This window comes from Macrobrachium rosenbergii, chromosome 3 (genome assembly GCF_040412425.1).
Source record: "Macrobrachium rosenbergii isolate ZJJX-2024 chromosome 3, ASM4041242v1, whole genome shotgun sequence".
Taxonomy (NCBI): Eukaryota; Metazoa; Arthropoda; class Malacostraca; order Decapoda; family Palaemonidae; genus Macrobrachium; species Macrobrachium rosenbergii.
The window spans coordinates 48,836,053-48,851,218 of record NC_089743.1 but is presented as its reverse complement, the minus strand read 5'-3'; the positions used below and the strand labels follow the sequence as shown (position 1 = coordinate 48,851,218).

At 36.2% G+C, this 15,166-nt stretch overlaps 1 protein-coding gene across 2 annotated transcripts in view; it reads left to right on the top strand.

Annotated features, from left to right (window-relative positions):
* Window positions 1–13,547: 13,547 nt before the first annotated feature.
* The window catches only part of tamo (PUB and ZnF_RBZ domain-containing protein tamozhennic), a 59,204-nt gene continuing 57,585 nt past the window's right edge, over window positions 13,548–15,166 (top strand). The window contains exon 1 of one of the 2 annotated variants that reach the window (XM_067132632.1): window positions 13,548–13,727. The gene's annotated coding sequence lies outside the window, so the exon portion shown is untranslated. Of the gene's footprint in view, window positions 13,728–13,794; window positions 14,111–15,166 lie in introns of those variants that run through there. The other variant, XM_067132640.1, reaches the window with a different exon arrangement.

Genomic DNA, 15,166 nt, shown 5'->3' with positions numbered 1-15,166 from the left:
TGCTCTTTTCAAAGGAAATGACGTATGAAATCCGTAACGTAGATAGCGCTTCCTCACCAGCACAAGGACACAAGTGCTTCTTCATCTTTTTCCTCTTAGTTTCAGGCACAGCTTATTGTCTTCATTGATTGTTGAATTTTGTCTTCATTCGCATATTCACCTCGTTAATCCAGCTTTCAAAAGTAATGAAGTAAACGACTGCAGATAAATGCAACGGAACCCTCAATATCTTTTCTTTTTTCTTTATCACGAACCTTCCATGGCGAGGACCAACTGAATGAATCACAACAGATTGATAGCAATGACTGGCTGCTCACAATCTTCCACTCACACTGTTCCAGAACAAATTGCCTTCGCAACAGGATCACCAATACTGGTGAGCACAAAAGGAACACTATACACTGCTTGCAGGATCCGAAGGAAAGGAAACAGGGCCGTGCAACGTAAAACGCTTCGAGATCCTTCAGCAGAGTGCTGCGACCCTCACGGAAATTAACTGTCGAATGAAGCTTACAGCACACCAAGGGATAACGCGGTATCTTATCTTAATTTAGTGTTTTTGTTATCTCACATATCGAGCTGATATTGCTGTAGTCTTCTCAAAAGTCACGTAATTTATTTAAGAGAGAGTATGATGGGTGATGAGTCTACAAGAAGGAAAAACCAGTCAATAGGATATGAATTTGGAAGAAGAGCGAAGGATAATTTTCATAAAGGACATCCTCTTATATGGCGAATATTCATATTCAGTCATAGAGTATATAAATTTAATATATTTGCAACGTGTGTCCATGTATGTGCGTACATTTATAAAGCTATACTGTAAAAAGAGAAGCTAAGAAAGGCTAATTCACGGCCTAGACCGTGGGCTTCTCAAACAAAGAAGTACGATTCAGACCGTAGCCTCATTAAATGGACTAACATGAACCGAAGTGGTAGAAGACAACGCAAGAGTGTTTATCTGATAACGGCAATCGTCAGCGGCTTAGAGAAGATCGATTCATTGTTTAAAATATGAAAAAAATGCCCCTTCCGCGCTACTTTCATTTCAGACCTCGTTTATTGCCAGTATGGTGTTTTTATTTCAGGCTGTGTTTTAAGAAGTGCCATGTGTTTTAGAGATTACTTTTTCTTTCATGCATACAATGCTTTTAAGGCGTTACTGTGATTCACTTCAGACTTTCGTGTACTACAGTTTATTTCTGACTGTGATGATAACAGTATTTCAGTTTATTTCAGACCATGTTTTGGTATTCCTGTCTGATTTCGGACTGTGGTATGAGGACAGCTGTGCTTTATTTCAAACGGTGTTTATAGTACTAATTTTTTTTTTATTCCAAAATGAGTTTTGGCACTGACAGTCATTTCTAACTATGCTTTAGGCAGTATTGTGTTTCAGTTTAGAAAGTGTTTCACGCAGTATTGTGTGCTATTTAGAACTGTATTTTAGACAACACTTTTTTCAGATTCTGCTTTGGTTGTATTGTGTTTTATTGTAGACTGTATTCTTGGGAAAACTGCGTTTTATTTCGTACTTTAGTTTTTGGCAGTATTCTGTTTTATCTCAGGCTCTAGCTTTGTCAGAACTTCGTATCATTATACTTTTTAGAAGCACTGCATTTTATTCCAAACATGTCTTACTGGTTACTGAAATTTACTCCAGACTGTCTTTAGGCATGTCTGTTTTATTTCCTGTATTTACAGGAGTATAGCACATAATTTCAGGCTATATTTTAGGTAACACTATGCTTTATTTTAGATTTTTATTTTTCGCCATATTGTGCTTATTTGCGTTTGTGTTTAGGCAGTATTGTTTCTTATTCTGAACTTTTCTGTAGCAGTACTGTTTTATTTCTGGATGTTTATGGCAGTTTTTGTGTAATTTCAGACATCTTTTAGCAGTACTTTTCTTTAGACTGTGTTTAAAGTAGCCGTGTGCTTTGTAGTACTGTGTTATGTTTTATTTCAAATTGTCTTTGTGGCAACTTACGTTTTGAAGATTACTATTTTATTTTAAACTGTTTTGGCAGCACTGTTTTATTTGAGACGATATTTAAAGCAGTATAGTGTTTTATTTCAGACTGAATTTCAGATTGTGATGTGTTTTATTTCAGAGTTTATTTATGACATTTTTTGTTTCTTCATTTTAACCTGCTTTTTCCCATTTTTATATGGGGTAAGCACGATGCCTTCTTTTTGAATGACTGATTTGGCGTTGGGATAGGCCGTAGCCTCGATCGGCTGCCCTGTCTGACATCGCTTAGACCCCGGTAACGAATGTGTACATGTATCGTACCAAATCCCCAGGTCCAGCGTTTTATTTCAGACTGAATTTCAGGTTGTGATGTGTTTTATTTAATGCTGTGCGTACGAAAGTGCTTTGCTTTATTTCAGATTGTGTTTTAAGGCTGACTGTTTTACCTCATGCTGCAGTAGATGTGAAATTCTGGCGAACATATAGAAACAGTTTCACCGTGGCAATACTCCGCTTTATTTCAGGCTCTTTGTACGGTCGTATTGTATTTTATTTCAGAGGTGCTTTCAGCAGCATTGTTTTTTAATACTCAGGCTGTTTTAATTTTTTTTTCTTCTTTTTGTTACAGGCTGTTTAATGCAGTACTGTGTTATTGATACCTGTGGTAGAGGCATTACAGTGTCTATTTATGCATTACATTTTCGGTAATACGTTTACTTTTACGAACAGGGATTTTGGCAGTAAATTTTTTTTATTTAACATTGTCCTTTAGACCGTATTTCAAACTGTGTTATGGTAATTAGCGTACCGCGTTAAGACGGAACTTCAGGTTCTAATTGCATTTCACTTCAAACTTAATTGTAGAAACTGTGTTCTATTTCAGACAACGCTTACTTTCATGCAATGGAGACGACGCACTCAAGTCTAAATTCTCAGAAGATGCTAAAGAGTAGCCTATCAAGAAAACCAACAAATAATAAAAAAAAGTAAAAAATGCGCCGAAGTTTGTTCGGCGCAATCGATTATACAGCGTATAATCAAGGCCACCGAAAACGAATCTATCTGTCGGTGAGTTCGATACAATGCTGTATGAGCCGCGGCCCATAAAACTTTAACCACCGCCAGGTGGTAGCCTATTCAATATCGTTGCCAGAAGCACGATTATGGCTAAATTTAACCTTAAAATAAAAACTACTGATGCTAGAAGGCTGCAATTTGGTATGTTTGATGACTGGAGAGTGGATGATCAACATACCAGTTTGCAGCCCTCTATCCTCAGTAGTTATTAAGATCTGAGGGCGGACAGAAAAAAGTGCGGACAGAAAAACGTGCGGACGGACAGACAAAGCCAGCACAATAGTTTTCTTTTCAGAAAACTAAAATCTGACCTTTGGCGCACAAGTCTAACTGGTGAGTTTTCTAAAAGATGTCTTAAAATCTGTTATAAGGAGCAATGGAGGAGGCGCTCAGAGCCTCAGTCAAGATATACTGTATATGGATGTTGTTTACATCCGTCATGGGTCTTCCCCAGCGCTTTCTCTCGCGCGATAAGTTCTTGATAAAGATCAAACATTGCCATTGGTTCCTTGTTATTTTTTTAATAAAGGCATTAAAATGTTTTAGGGAGGGTTACTATTATTTAATAGGTATTAAATTCGAATCTTAGTGTTTAATAACTATGTCATCACCTATATAGTAGTTATGTCATGTCTTTTAAAGCTGTAAATTTTCACTGGTATTCATATTACAGTTGTTTCTGTTACGTAGATAACTGCCATAAATAGAATATTGGGAGAGGAAAGGAAACTGCAAGTTCGGGGTCTTTTATTCAGAGCTCATTCATTTAAGAGAGATTATTTATTTCCAACACTAAATTACCAGATCGATTATATGTAGTCAGTATGGAAACATACATTTATGATACATACACAAGTATGCATATATATACATGCATTAAAATCACATTATATATATATATATATATATATATATATATATATATATATATATATATATATATATATATATATAAATGCACTAACATTTGCACATACAAATATAACTTTACACATACAACATACAAACACACATACACATATACATACATATAAACATATATATATATATATAGTATATATATATATATATATATATATGTGTGTGTGTGTGTGTGTGTATATATACATACATATATATGTATGTATGTATCTTACATTGTGCTCCTTGATGTTGGTGTCCTTTGTAGTATCTAGTGACGTTAAAATTATGAAAATCTGTCCATAACTACGGAAGTTTTTATTATTTTTATCATCCACGTGTGGTTGTTTATACTGCAACTCGCCCGAGGCAATATGGCGGCAGTCTCGGATGTCATCTGGCCTAGAGCCAAGCATGAATGAGCAAGTCTCGTCTAATTCATTCATCTCTGCGATACAGAAGCCAAGGTACGGCACAAGGCTTATGACTATTTTCGTAAGGTCAGGGACCTTTCGTAAGGAACTGACATGGTCACCACCTGGCTAAGATTAGCATTCTCAAAAACAGCGGAGCGGATGTTTCCATTTCATGAGATTACAGATCTTAATTTAAGAGAGGGGATGCTGAGGTACTCAAACGTGGGTTCGAATCCTGCTACGGACACACTCATATTCTTGCAATTGGATCTTTCAGGCTTGGTAGTGACAAGCGTATCAAAAAAAAAAGTGCGAAGACTCCGAGAAGTTAAGGGGGCATTGTGGTTGTTACAATTACATATGTATCTGGTAAAAAGTGACCGCTAGATTCTATACACACACACACACACACACACACACACACACACACACACACACATACATATATATATATATATATATATATATATATATATATATATATATATATATATATATATATATATATATATATATATATCAGCGATAGACAACTAGGATGGGGCGGGTTAATTCTCATCTTCATAGAGCACAACAACACAAGAAACTGGGATTGTCTGTCGCGCAAAGACATTGATAATGAACTAATATACAGCTGGTTAAAGTCAAGTTTATTGGATGTCATCTAGTTCTTTGATAAAAACGAGATTTTTATCGATTAATATTGTTTGTTTTATTTTCCAAACATACATTTACACTTACATATATATGTATATATATACACATATATGTATTGCATATATATATATATATATATATATATATATATATATATATATATATATATATATTATATATCGATCTTTCAAAATCATAGTCATTTGGAAAAATTTGGTCATAATATGTCCTGATGACATCAATATTTGTAAAGGGATTGTGTATGGTGCTATGGCCAAGCCTTCTTCCCCAAATGTTCCCGTAAGATTTTTCCAGGCCTACAGAAACCTTAAAAAAGGCGAAACATTGCACGTAACAAAGGCAGGTAAGTCTAATGCAGTGGTAATAATGAATAAAAGTGAATATGTAAATCAAATAATGCCATTATTGAATGATAGTGAAACTTACACGAAACTGAGGTCAGATCCCACACAGACAGTTAACTCTCATTTTAGCAAAAAATTAAATCCATTTTAAAGGGCTCTGACCATTTAATTAAACAGTTTACACTCAGTGCTCCTCCCACCATTATTTCTATGGTTTAGTCAAGACACAAAATCAACGACCCTATTAGACCAATCATTAGTTCAGCAAGCTCAGGCTCGTATAATTGATCTAAATGGCTTGTAAAAATTCTTTCACCTTTGGTAGGAAACATTTCTAATAAGAATGTAAAAAATATGTCGACTTTATAAACAAATTGAATGGTTTGAATTTGAATTTTGATTTTCCTATGGTTAGTTTGGATGTCGTCTCTTTATTTACAAAAGTGCGTGTAGGTGATTGACTTGAATTTTCAAGAGGAAGAATTAGAAAGTTATGATATTCCTTTAACTGTAGAAAACCTCATTAATCTTATAGGGTTATGTATCAAAGATGGTAAATATTGTTTTAATGGGGAATTTTTTGTGCAAAAGTTCAGCATGGCTATGAGTAATCCCTTATCTCCCGTCCTTAACAGTGTTTACGTGGAATTTTTTTAGACAAAATTCTTACCAAGAATTTTGCCCCGAAAAGTATAACGGTTTACGTATGTGGATGATGTTTTCTGTACTAGACCAGTTCACGAAAATCTCCAGGAATTTCTGATTAAGCTAAATAATTTAGTCCCTTCTATATATATATAAAATTTACCGTAGAGGAAGAAAGTAATTGTAATTTGAATTTTCTTGATGTAACTGTCCATAGACGTGATGGAAATTTCACCTTTTCAGTCTTTCAAAAATGAACTAACATTGCCTCTTTTTTTTCATTATTATTCCAATCGTCATCGAAATGTTAAATTCTCTGTCCTTTCTGGAATGTTCTTAAGGGCTTTATGCGTTTGTAGCTTGCAATTCATTGATGCTGAGATTAAAACTGTTCATGATATTGCTTTGAAACTTAAATAGCCAAGGACCTTTGTAGATGTAGCATGGAAAAGAGCCAGGAAAATATTTTACTTAACTAATAACAAACTTGAATTTAGTAAGCATAATATTCTCAAATTACTGTATGGTGAAAGGTTTTTACAAATTCCTAGAATTTTAAAGCTTTCAACCTAAATGTTGTTTTCAGTCATTTTAATGTTAAGAGTTTAGTAATAAAAAATTCTCCTAAAGATGCTTCAGGCTGCATCTATGAAATTTCTTGTAAAAAGTGTGATAAAGTATATTATGGACAAACTGGAAAATCACTTTCGCAACGAATCAAACAACACCAATATTCTGTGAGAACTGGCCAAATATCGAATGCATTATTCGTACATATCAGAGATTTAGATCATCCTATTAACTGGAGTGAAGCAAGACCTTTGGTCACGTGCAACGACACAGTTAAAAGGAATATCATTGAATTTTGATTTATCAAGTCAAATAATGGAAGTGTTCTAAATTTAAGTCTTGGTTTGTTTAAACTTGATGCCTTCACAATTAAAAAAAGTTGTTGACAAATGTAAGCAACAAAATTAATTTTCAGTTTTATACATGTTTCTGGAATTTGAATGGGTAAGATTCCGTATCTCTTATGGTTCAGTATATGGTTTTAGTTTGTGACCGCGTGATCCCGGATTATCCTGGATTACCTTTTTATTTTATTACCTTTTGACAATTAACCATCTGGTATTCAATTTTAGATACGTTTTTGGATTTTGTATGGCTAAACTTCCGTATCTCTTGTATAGTTAGGTCTATGGTTCTAGTTTGTGACCGTGTGATCCCGGATTATGCCTGATTATCTTTTTATTTATTACCCTTGGACAATTAACCACCTGCTATTCTTGTCCTTTTTGTTTACTTTGTAACCTTCTTTTCATCTGTCTCATTTGTGCCCAGACGATGCGTCAATAAATGTGAAAGCGCTTGGTACTGAACTTTTGCCTGCTATTTTCCTGTGGGATTCGCTTATTTACTGAAGTCACGTGCATCTACTGTGATTTTTTTTAAACCGGCACACATATAATAAATATATATATATATATATATATATATATATATATATATATATATATATATATATATATATATATATATATACACACACTTGTACATGTATGTTTCGAAAATAAAAAGACCATATCAATCGATAAAAATCTCAAGAGCTAGATGACATGCAGTAAACTGTAACTTGACTCTAAACCGGTTATATTTTCGTTCATCATCAATGTCTTTGCGCGATAGACAATCCCATTTTTCTTGTGTTGTTTTGTTCTATGAAGATTAGAATTAACCCGCCCTTCTTGTCTAACGCTGAATAGAAAACACGAATTATGTGCTGAATGCCAAGTTTGTTTAATTCATTATTCGCTACATTAAGGAAGTTATGTTTTAAGTTTTATTTTCTTGTTTGTTTGTTTGTCATTTGGTATGCAGGAATGCGCAAACGTAAATTGTCTTAATTTTTAAGAAGCTTCTGCCAAAGGTGGTCCAGCGTCTTTAACTGGTGTGTCTTCGGAAAGCACTGATCCCAAAAAATGGACCTCTTGGAGTAGGGTTTGTATATTTGATCTCTTGCCTAAATTCTGAGGTTTAAATATTAAAACAACTCCCCTAAATATCCTTCTGTTATCTGTACATTTTCAAAAAATTCCGTACCACACATTGAATTCCTGCGTTATCGCCAGCATGTCTCTTACTTTTGTACCATTTGTACATATTCCCAAGAAATGCGATGTAAAATTTCCCACGGCTTCCTGATAATTGTACCTATGCAACTAACGTCACCGTCTCTCTTTGCATTAGATATTTTTCTTGGTATCTGTTTCAGTATTGCTTTTACGATTTCATTCCTTTTGGAACCTTTAAACCATTTTCTCTGAAAAAAAATCAGTTTATAGTTACTATAAAATAACCATTACTAGCCAATTATTACCATGTTTAAAGTGCAGTGTCCCTCAGCCTTTGCTTCTCTGCAGTATTTTTCAACTGATGTTTCTTTATGTAAATAACTTTTATATTTAAATGTGTATTTGAGTACTAGGCCTATGCTCTCATAATAGTTTTTTTTTAACTTTGTTTGATTAATAAATGGGTAAATTGATAGCGTTTTACACGTGTTCCACATAAACATGTCCCTCCGGGCCTTCGAGAGTCAGCTGACAATGACTGGCTACGCAGTTAGAATTGTCTTGAGTACAATATACGAATGGTGACGCTTTTCATGTTTTTCAGCCACATTTCTGAGACTAGAAAAGGTTCCAATATTTTTTCCACAGACGGGCGATAGTAAAGGTGTAGCTATTTTTAAATAAACCATGTATTGACACTAATTACGCTAACAGGTGCTTCACTTGGTTTTCAGTCTAGCACCAGACAGCTAGCACGTTGTCATTCCGGTGAAAGTGGTTAAGAGTTCGTCGTCAAGAACTTTCTCTTGCAGACGTGAGAAGCGGAAGAATGAAAAACATTGATTTTCATAATGATGTGTTGACGGTTCTTTTCATTCGTATGTGGATTGCGCGTCATAAAAGGGAATTTTTTTCTCTCTCTCTCTCTCTCTCTCTCTCTCTCTCTCTCTCTCTCTCTCTCTCTCTCTCTTTTACATTGGCCATAAAACCAGACCCAGATTACGCAATAAAGAAACAATGGGCCATCGAGTCGTCAGGAATATTTCCCCAAAACAATGCGAAGAACCTCACGATTCATCATATTATAACCGTGATGCAGCTATTTAGAGGATGGCTGGCTTTGTTATGTTTCAGTATCACGCACAGATTCACTACCTGCATTTTGATTAGAGATTCACTACTTGCATTTTGACATTACTTCTTAATGACGTTAAAGACTTGCTTGCATATCTCTCTCTCTCTCTCTCTCTCTCTCTCTCTCTCTCTCTCTCTCTCTCTCTCTCTGATGGCAGATGATTGTAAATTATCTGACGTCACATCTACGAGGGTCACTGGCGCGGTTCCGGACTACGAAACGGTTTGGGAGCGCTTCCTCAAGAGGTAAGTATACTTCTGTTGACTTAAGCAATAAGTGAGAGAGAGAGAGAGAGAGAGAGAGAGAGAGAGAGAGAGAGAGAGAGAGAGAGAGAGAGAGAGAGAGAAAAGATGCAAGTGATCACTGCTGAATGTAAAATGTCTTATCAAAATGACAACTAAGAGGGTAATACTCCCAATCTTCATCAATTTCCTTTGGCACTCCAATTTATTTTCCTCCATGCTAATTTCGTCGACATTAACGATAATTCTGTGCACTTTTAGGACCCTTTTTTCTCTGCCACAACAAACATTTAAGTTTCAATTTCATTAAATGATGGTTGTTCATATCTTGAGCATCCTCTTTTCCTAGTCTATGTTGCTGTTGTATTTCCTAACCATTTCTACTTTAGTATATGATGGATCATCCTTGAAAGCAATTTATTCTGAAAAATCTGTATTTCAAAAGCTCTTTTGATTAGTAACACGTCAAACTTACCAACAATAACAACCCCTCGCTCTTTCCTAGTCCCCTCCCCCTCCCCACAGGTATTATTATTCCAATTTTTGTTTTACTCTTTCACCCCTTATGAAAGTCAACTGGCTACACAGTCAGCAAGACTATCGCGGAAAATTTCTCTTCGCCTCTCGCATTTCCTAGAGCTAGACCTAAAACGACGACAGCCATTGCTGGTGCTTCCTGTCCTGTAGTTTTTCTACTCATTCATTTTGTCTAGAAGTCACACATTTACATTTCTTTTACATTTTGCCAAAGGCTTCATCTCGAACAGTATTAAAACCACAAGTTCGAATAAAGGTGTATACGTGTTTCCTGTCTGCAAATTGTACTTGAATTTCCGGTTGCATTGCTTTTTCCACTCGTTCCAACGGTTTCCGCAAAAAGTGTAAACTTTATTCATTCTTTTGCCCCGTAATCTATGACGTACAAGGCCCAACGTATTGTTATAATTCCCAGTTTCGCTTCCATATCCTGGTTCCTTTGCTTCCATCTCGACCTGTTGTTACTGCTGTTGAATTAAATGACCTACGCCAGGAAGAGCTTTTTCCCCTGTGCTGCCCGTAAACATAACTAGATCGACACGAGTCTTATTTTTCACTATCATTCATTTATTTCATTATCATCGCAATCAAACGTGCCCAAATACCGGGTCAGATCATATCTCTTTTCCATCTTCTAGATTTTGTACGCAAGGTATTTATGTGTTATACTCCAGCTGCAAAGGGGTTGTGGCTCGAAGAATATTAGCGCCCCTGCCACATTTTCTTAATCCCATTCAGCTCTTCAGAGAAAAGGTGATAATTGGGTAGACTTGGCACATTTTTTAAAGGGGTTGCCATTTCCTCGTGTATGGATGATTGAGCGAAGTGACCGCGAGTCAAAATAAAAGGGGTTATCTAGAAATTGGGGTCTTTCCAGAATGTCGGTAATGATCACTGGAAAACGCGTGCGTGTGTGTGCATGCATATATATATATATATATATATATATATATATATATATATATATATATATATATATATATATATATATATATATATATATATATATAGACTACCGGGGACAGACGGTCTTCTGTCTCACAAGAGAAATATTGGTCTACACACACGGGCGCACACACACACACGTCTTATTACATTCCAGGGAGATGACGCCAAGCAATAAAATCAAAATCCCACACCTGGACTGTATTAAGACGTTGACACACATACTTGGAAACTCTAATCCAAATACCCTACTCAAATCCCTAATTAACGTAAAAAAAAAAAACAGTTCCCCAAAGACACAGGGGTATACGAAATCCCCTGCCTCGACCATGACAAATCCTATGTCGGATTTACAGGTTAAGTGCTGTCTCAACGACTAATACAACATAAACATTCAGTGAAATATTGTCAACAGAGCTCAGTTATTTTTATCAACATAAATAATCAGAACCATCGAATAAACTGGAATATGTTGCGTACTAGTGGTTAACAAGATTAAGAAGAAGCTTTCAGCAGGAGTGACGTAGCGGCCGACTTCTGGGCCATTCCTGCAGCTGTATAAATATCACTGTTCTGTACCTCCTAATTTTACAGGCTGCCCTAGAGCAAGAGGCTGTGCCAGCGTAAGGCTGGCTTAATCTAGGACGACGACGGCCTCTTAACCCATTACCTTTCAGTTGAGGGAGACAGTATACGAAAAATGCTGTACAATCTGTCCTCTTTGGTGTTTCCACGGTTAACTTTTGTTAGATGTAATTCTGTTATAATAGAAACCCATAGGAAAATATAGGCAGAAGATCAATACCGAGCGCTTTCACTTTTTTCCACTTATCGTGGTGTACTGTAATGAGGTACAGTTTAGACAAAAAGAGCAAGACTCACCAGATGTTCATTTGTCAAAGGATAATAAAGAAAGAGATAAACGATCACAAACTGAAACAACATACTAACGCTAGGAACTATAATTATAAGAAAGGGCAACCATATAGTTCTTAGTGTTAAGTATGTAGTCTCAGTTTGTGACCTTTTATCTCTTTCTTTATTACCCTTTGACAATTGACCACCTGGTGGGCCTTGCTCTTACTATGTAAAGTTTGTATAAACTGTCTCTTTTGTACCGTCGAGGAAGCGTGTGAATAAACATGAAAGCGCTTGATGCTAAACTTCATCCTGTTACTTTCCTGTGGTATTCGCTTATACTAAGATCACGGACACACACATATATATTATATTATATTATGCCACCTTGTGTATCATAATAACGTATTATGGCAGAAACCTCAGGAATGAAATACAAGAAGAATGCACCGGGCGCTTTCGCTTACTTACAGCACATTTCCTAGGTGCAGTTATATATGTGTGTGTGCAGTGTAGTGTATTTAGTGTATATGCATATGGATGCATATCTAAGCACACATGTTTGTATGTGTAGTCTTCAAGCACAGTCCAGAATCACTTTTGTCTACCTCTAGCTTGTATTACAAGTTTCAGTAAAGCGTTTTCAGAAATGTCAACCGTTGAAGTTTATAACACTATATACGAGCTGTATCCCAACTCTGAAAATTCATCTAACAAATGTCACCCCCATATTCTAAGGCTAGATAACAAAGAAACAGAGGACAAAAAATATTACGATGAGTTTTCCTCATTAACTCCTGTGCATATAGGTTGCAAGGCGGAAGGAAGCACTCAATGTCAGTAATTTGTCAAATGCACGTTTAATCAAAACAATTATCACAGAGCAAGCAGCATCCTGTATCGCTTGCACATACCAGTTTTCGTTTGCTTGGCTGAAATTATACAGTGTTACATTTACCTGAAGTTCCTTCATTCCATGTAATTTAATTTGCAATTTTTTTGCCGGAAATTTGCTCCAACCAGTAACAGTAGGTAGGCTACAAAAACGTGCTCAGCTTTTACCAATAATTACTTTGTCATGTCCCTCACAAAAACAAGCTTTGCTTTTTTCATTGGATAAGAATACCGTAATTAACTAATATAAATTATGAAGGATGAATTAATGTAATTCACAAGATGACATTCGAATTCTCTATCAAAACACTGTTGTCGACCAAACGAGTGAAATTAGGTAAAACTGAAGACTGCCACCGAACCCCTCTGGTTCGGTAACTAACAGTTTACGTGAAAAATGGCTGAGTACTAACACCCTGGGGATGAACGTAAAAATATAAACAAAAGATAGTAAATATCATAAATATATATAAGCAAATCACATTGACATGAACAAAAACATAAAAAAGCTGTAAATATTCCGGTCGTCGACTGACGGGAACCAGGCCGCGGTGTCAGTCTTCAGTTTTACTGCAATTATTATACGGGAAAGATGGATGAATAAATTATGTAAGATAACATTCGAATTATTTAAATAAAAACACTGACTTTGTTGACCAAACATGCATAATTATATTAAAGCAAAGTCCCCCTTTAAATGTTTTCTTTCTCGTGAAGGCAAGGAAAACGAAAAAAAACTATAGACTTACGAGGTAGACAGCAATAGTGTTGTAACATATTCACCCATTATAAGAGATTCACACCTAATAGAAAACGAGCTCCGATCCTCTTTTGTTTTCCCGTCCGACTCGAAAACCATAAGGACTAATGTTTTGGTGGGAGAGTAGTGACTAATGCACCAAATCGGGAAGAATGAAGATATCAAGGATTAACGCAACTTATTAGCATCTGACGTTTGTTGCGTTGTCGTATGGATGGTCGTCGGACATTGCAGGATTCGCGGACGAAGGTAAGAAGGGCGGGTAATCTCCAACAAGGGAGAAATCCCCGTAAATCCCCTTCGGAAAAATGTCAACAATTGGAAAGCGTCAAGGCCGGATTTCTCCTGGCCGAGGTTTTCGTTCTTTTTCCAGCTATATTTGACACGAGGGCGCCTCCATTGCCCCCTTTTCGGTGCGAATAACCTTCTGACTTCATGGACATAAGGTTTCGGGTGATGTCATGTCCTTCGTATCGTTGCTTTCGGCGTCGTGAGTCACAAGACGATAAGGGATGTCTTCACTTCCTGTTGAACGTCACAGCAGCAGTCTTGCTCGTCTCGTGGTTTACGTCGTTATTAAAGTGTTGCCGAAGGTGCTGTTATTATTATCCACGAGGATTTGACGTAGTGTGGTAAATTGCCCGTGTGGTTTTCTTGTCATTCAGTCTCGCTTTAGCTTTTTACGTGGGTTCGCGTAAATGCGTAAAGGAATGAGAAAGATGTGATACCCAATACACGCAGGTTATAACGTAGTAAGCACAGGTTAGCTTACGAGTAGCCGATGCTCGGTGCAAGCTAGGGGTTTCTTGAAAGGAAGAAAGTGAGGATGTCACACCTTGTGAATGACACAATAGGAATTTATCAGCCCTGGTAACCCTACAGTTTAAGGGTCCAAATTCACAGCTTCCTTGTGTATGTTTAAGTTTTTTTCCCATTTTCAATATCTTCTTCCAATAGATCTGCAAACAGAAGAATATTAGCAAAAAAAAAAAGTTCATGAGCTTACTGAAGCAGAGATTGTAAAAAAACAAAGGAAATAAAGCTCTGCACCTTACTTGAATAGTGTAGTGTGCCCGCAACTGTGTTTGTGGAGTGAGCGCTTAGGAACCAGGAACCTGGCACTGCCTTTTGCTCTTCATTTACCACTTTTTGATGAATCTGAAAAAATGAGTGTTTATCTGCTTACAGAAGCAGAGATATACATTTTTCTCAAAATTCTATGGGACCGTATCCCCAGACATTTTTGTTTATTTACATTCCCCCTTTATTCCCTGTTTTTTTTTTTTTTTTTTTTCAGTCTCTGCTTCTGTAAGCAGATAAACTGCATATTTTTTCATTGTTTTTCATGATTCAGTAAATATTTGATAAATCTGTGTGCTGATCTTGACTTTATGTAATGCAGTGAATTCGGACCCCTAAACTGTAGGATTACCTCTTTCCTACTCTTGGCTCAGGTTATGTTTTAAGATGTACAGTTTAAAAGTAGGTAGACCTAATCCTAAATCCCATATTTTGATCTCTTGTATTTTTCTTTTTATTTTTTGATTTAAGCATTTTGGGTTGTTACTAGTGCACTTCAGTTGTACTTGGTTTATCCACCCCCATAAAAAATCTCTTTACTCAGTGAGGTCCCAATTAATTTTTATCGGCTACTGGTACTTTATTCAGACGAGGGGCTGGGGTGTAAC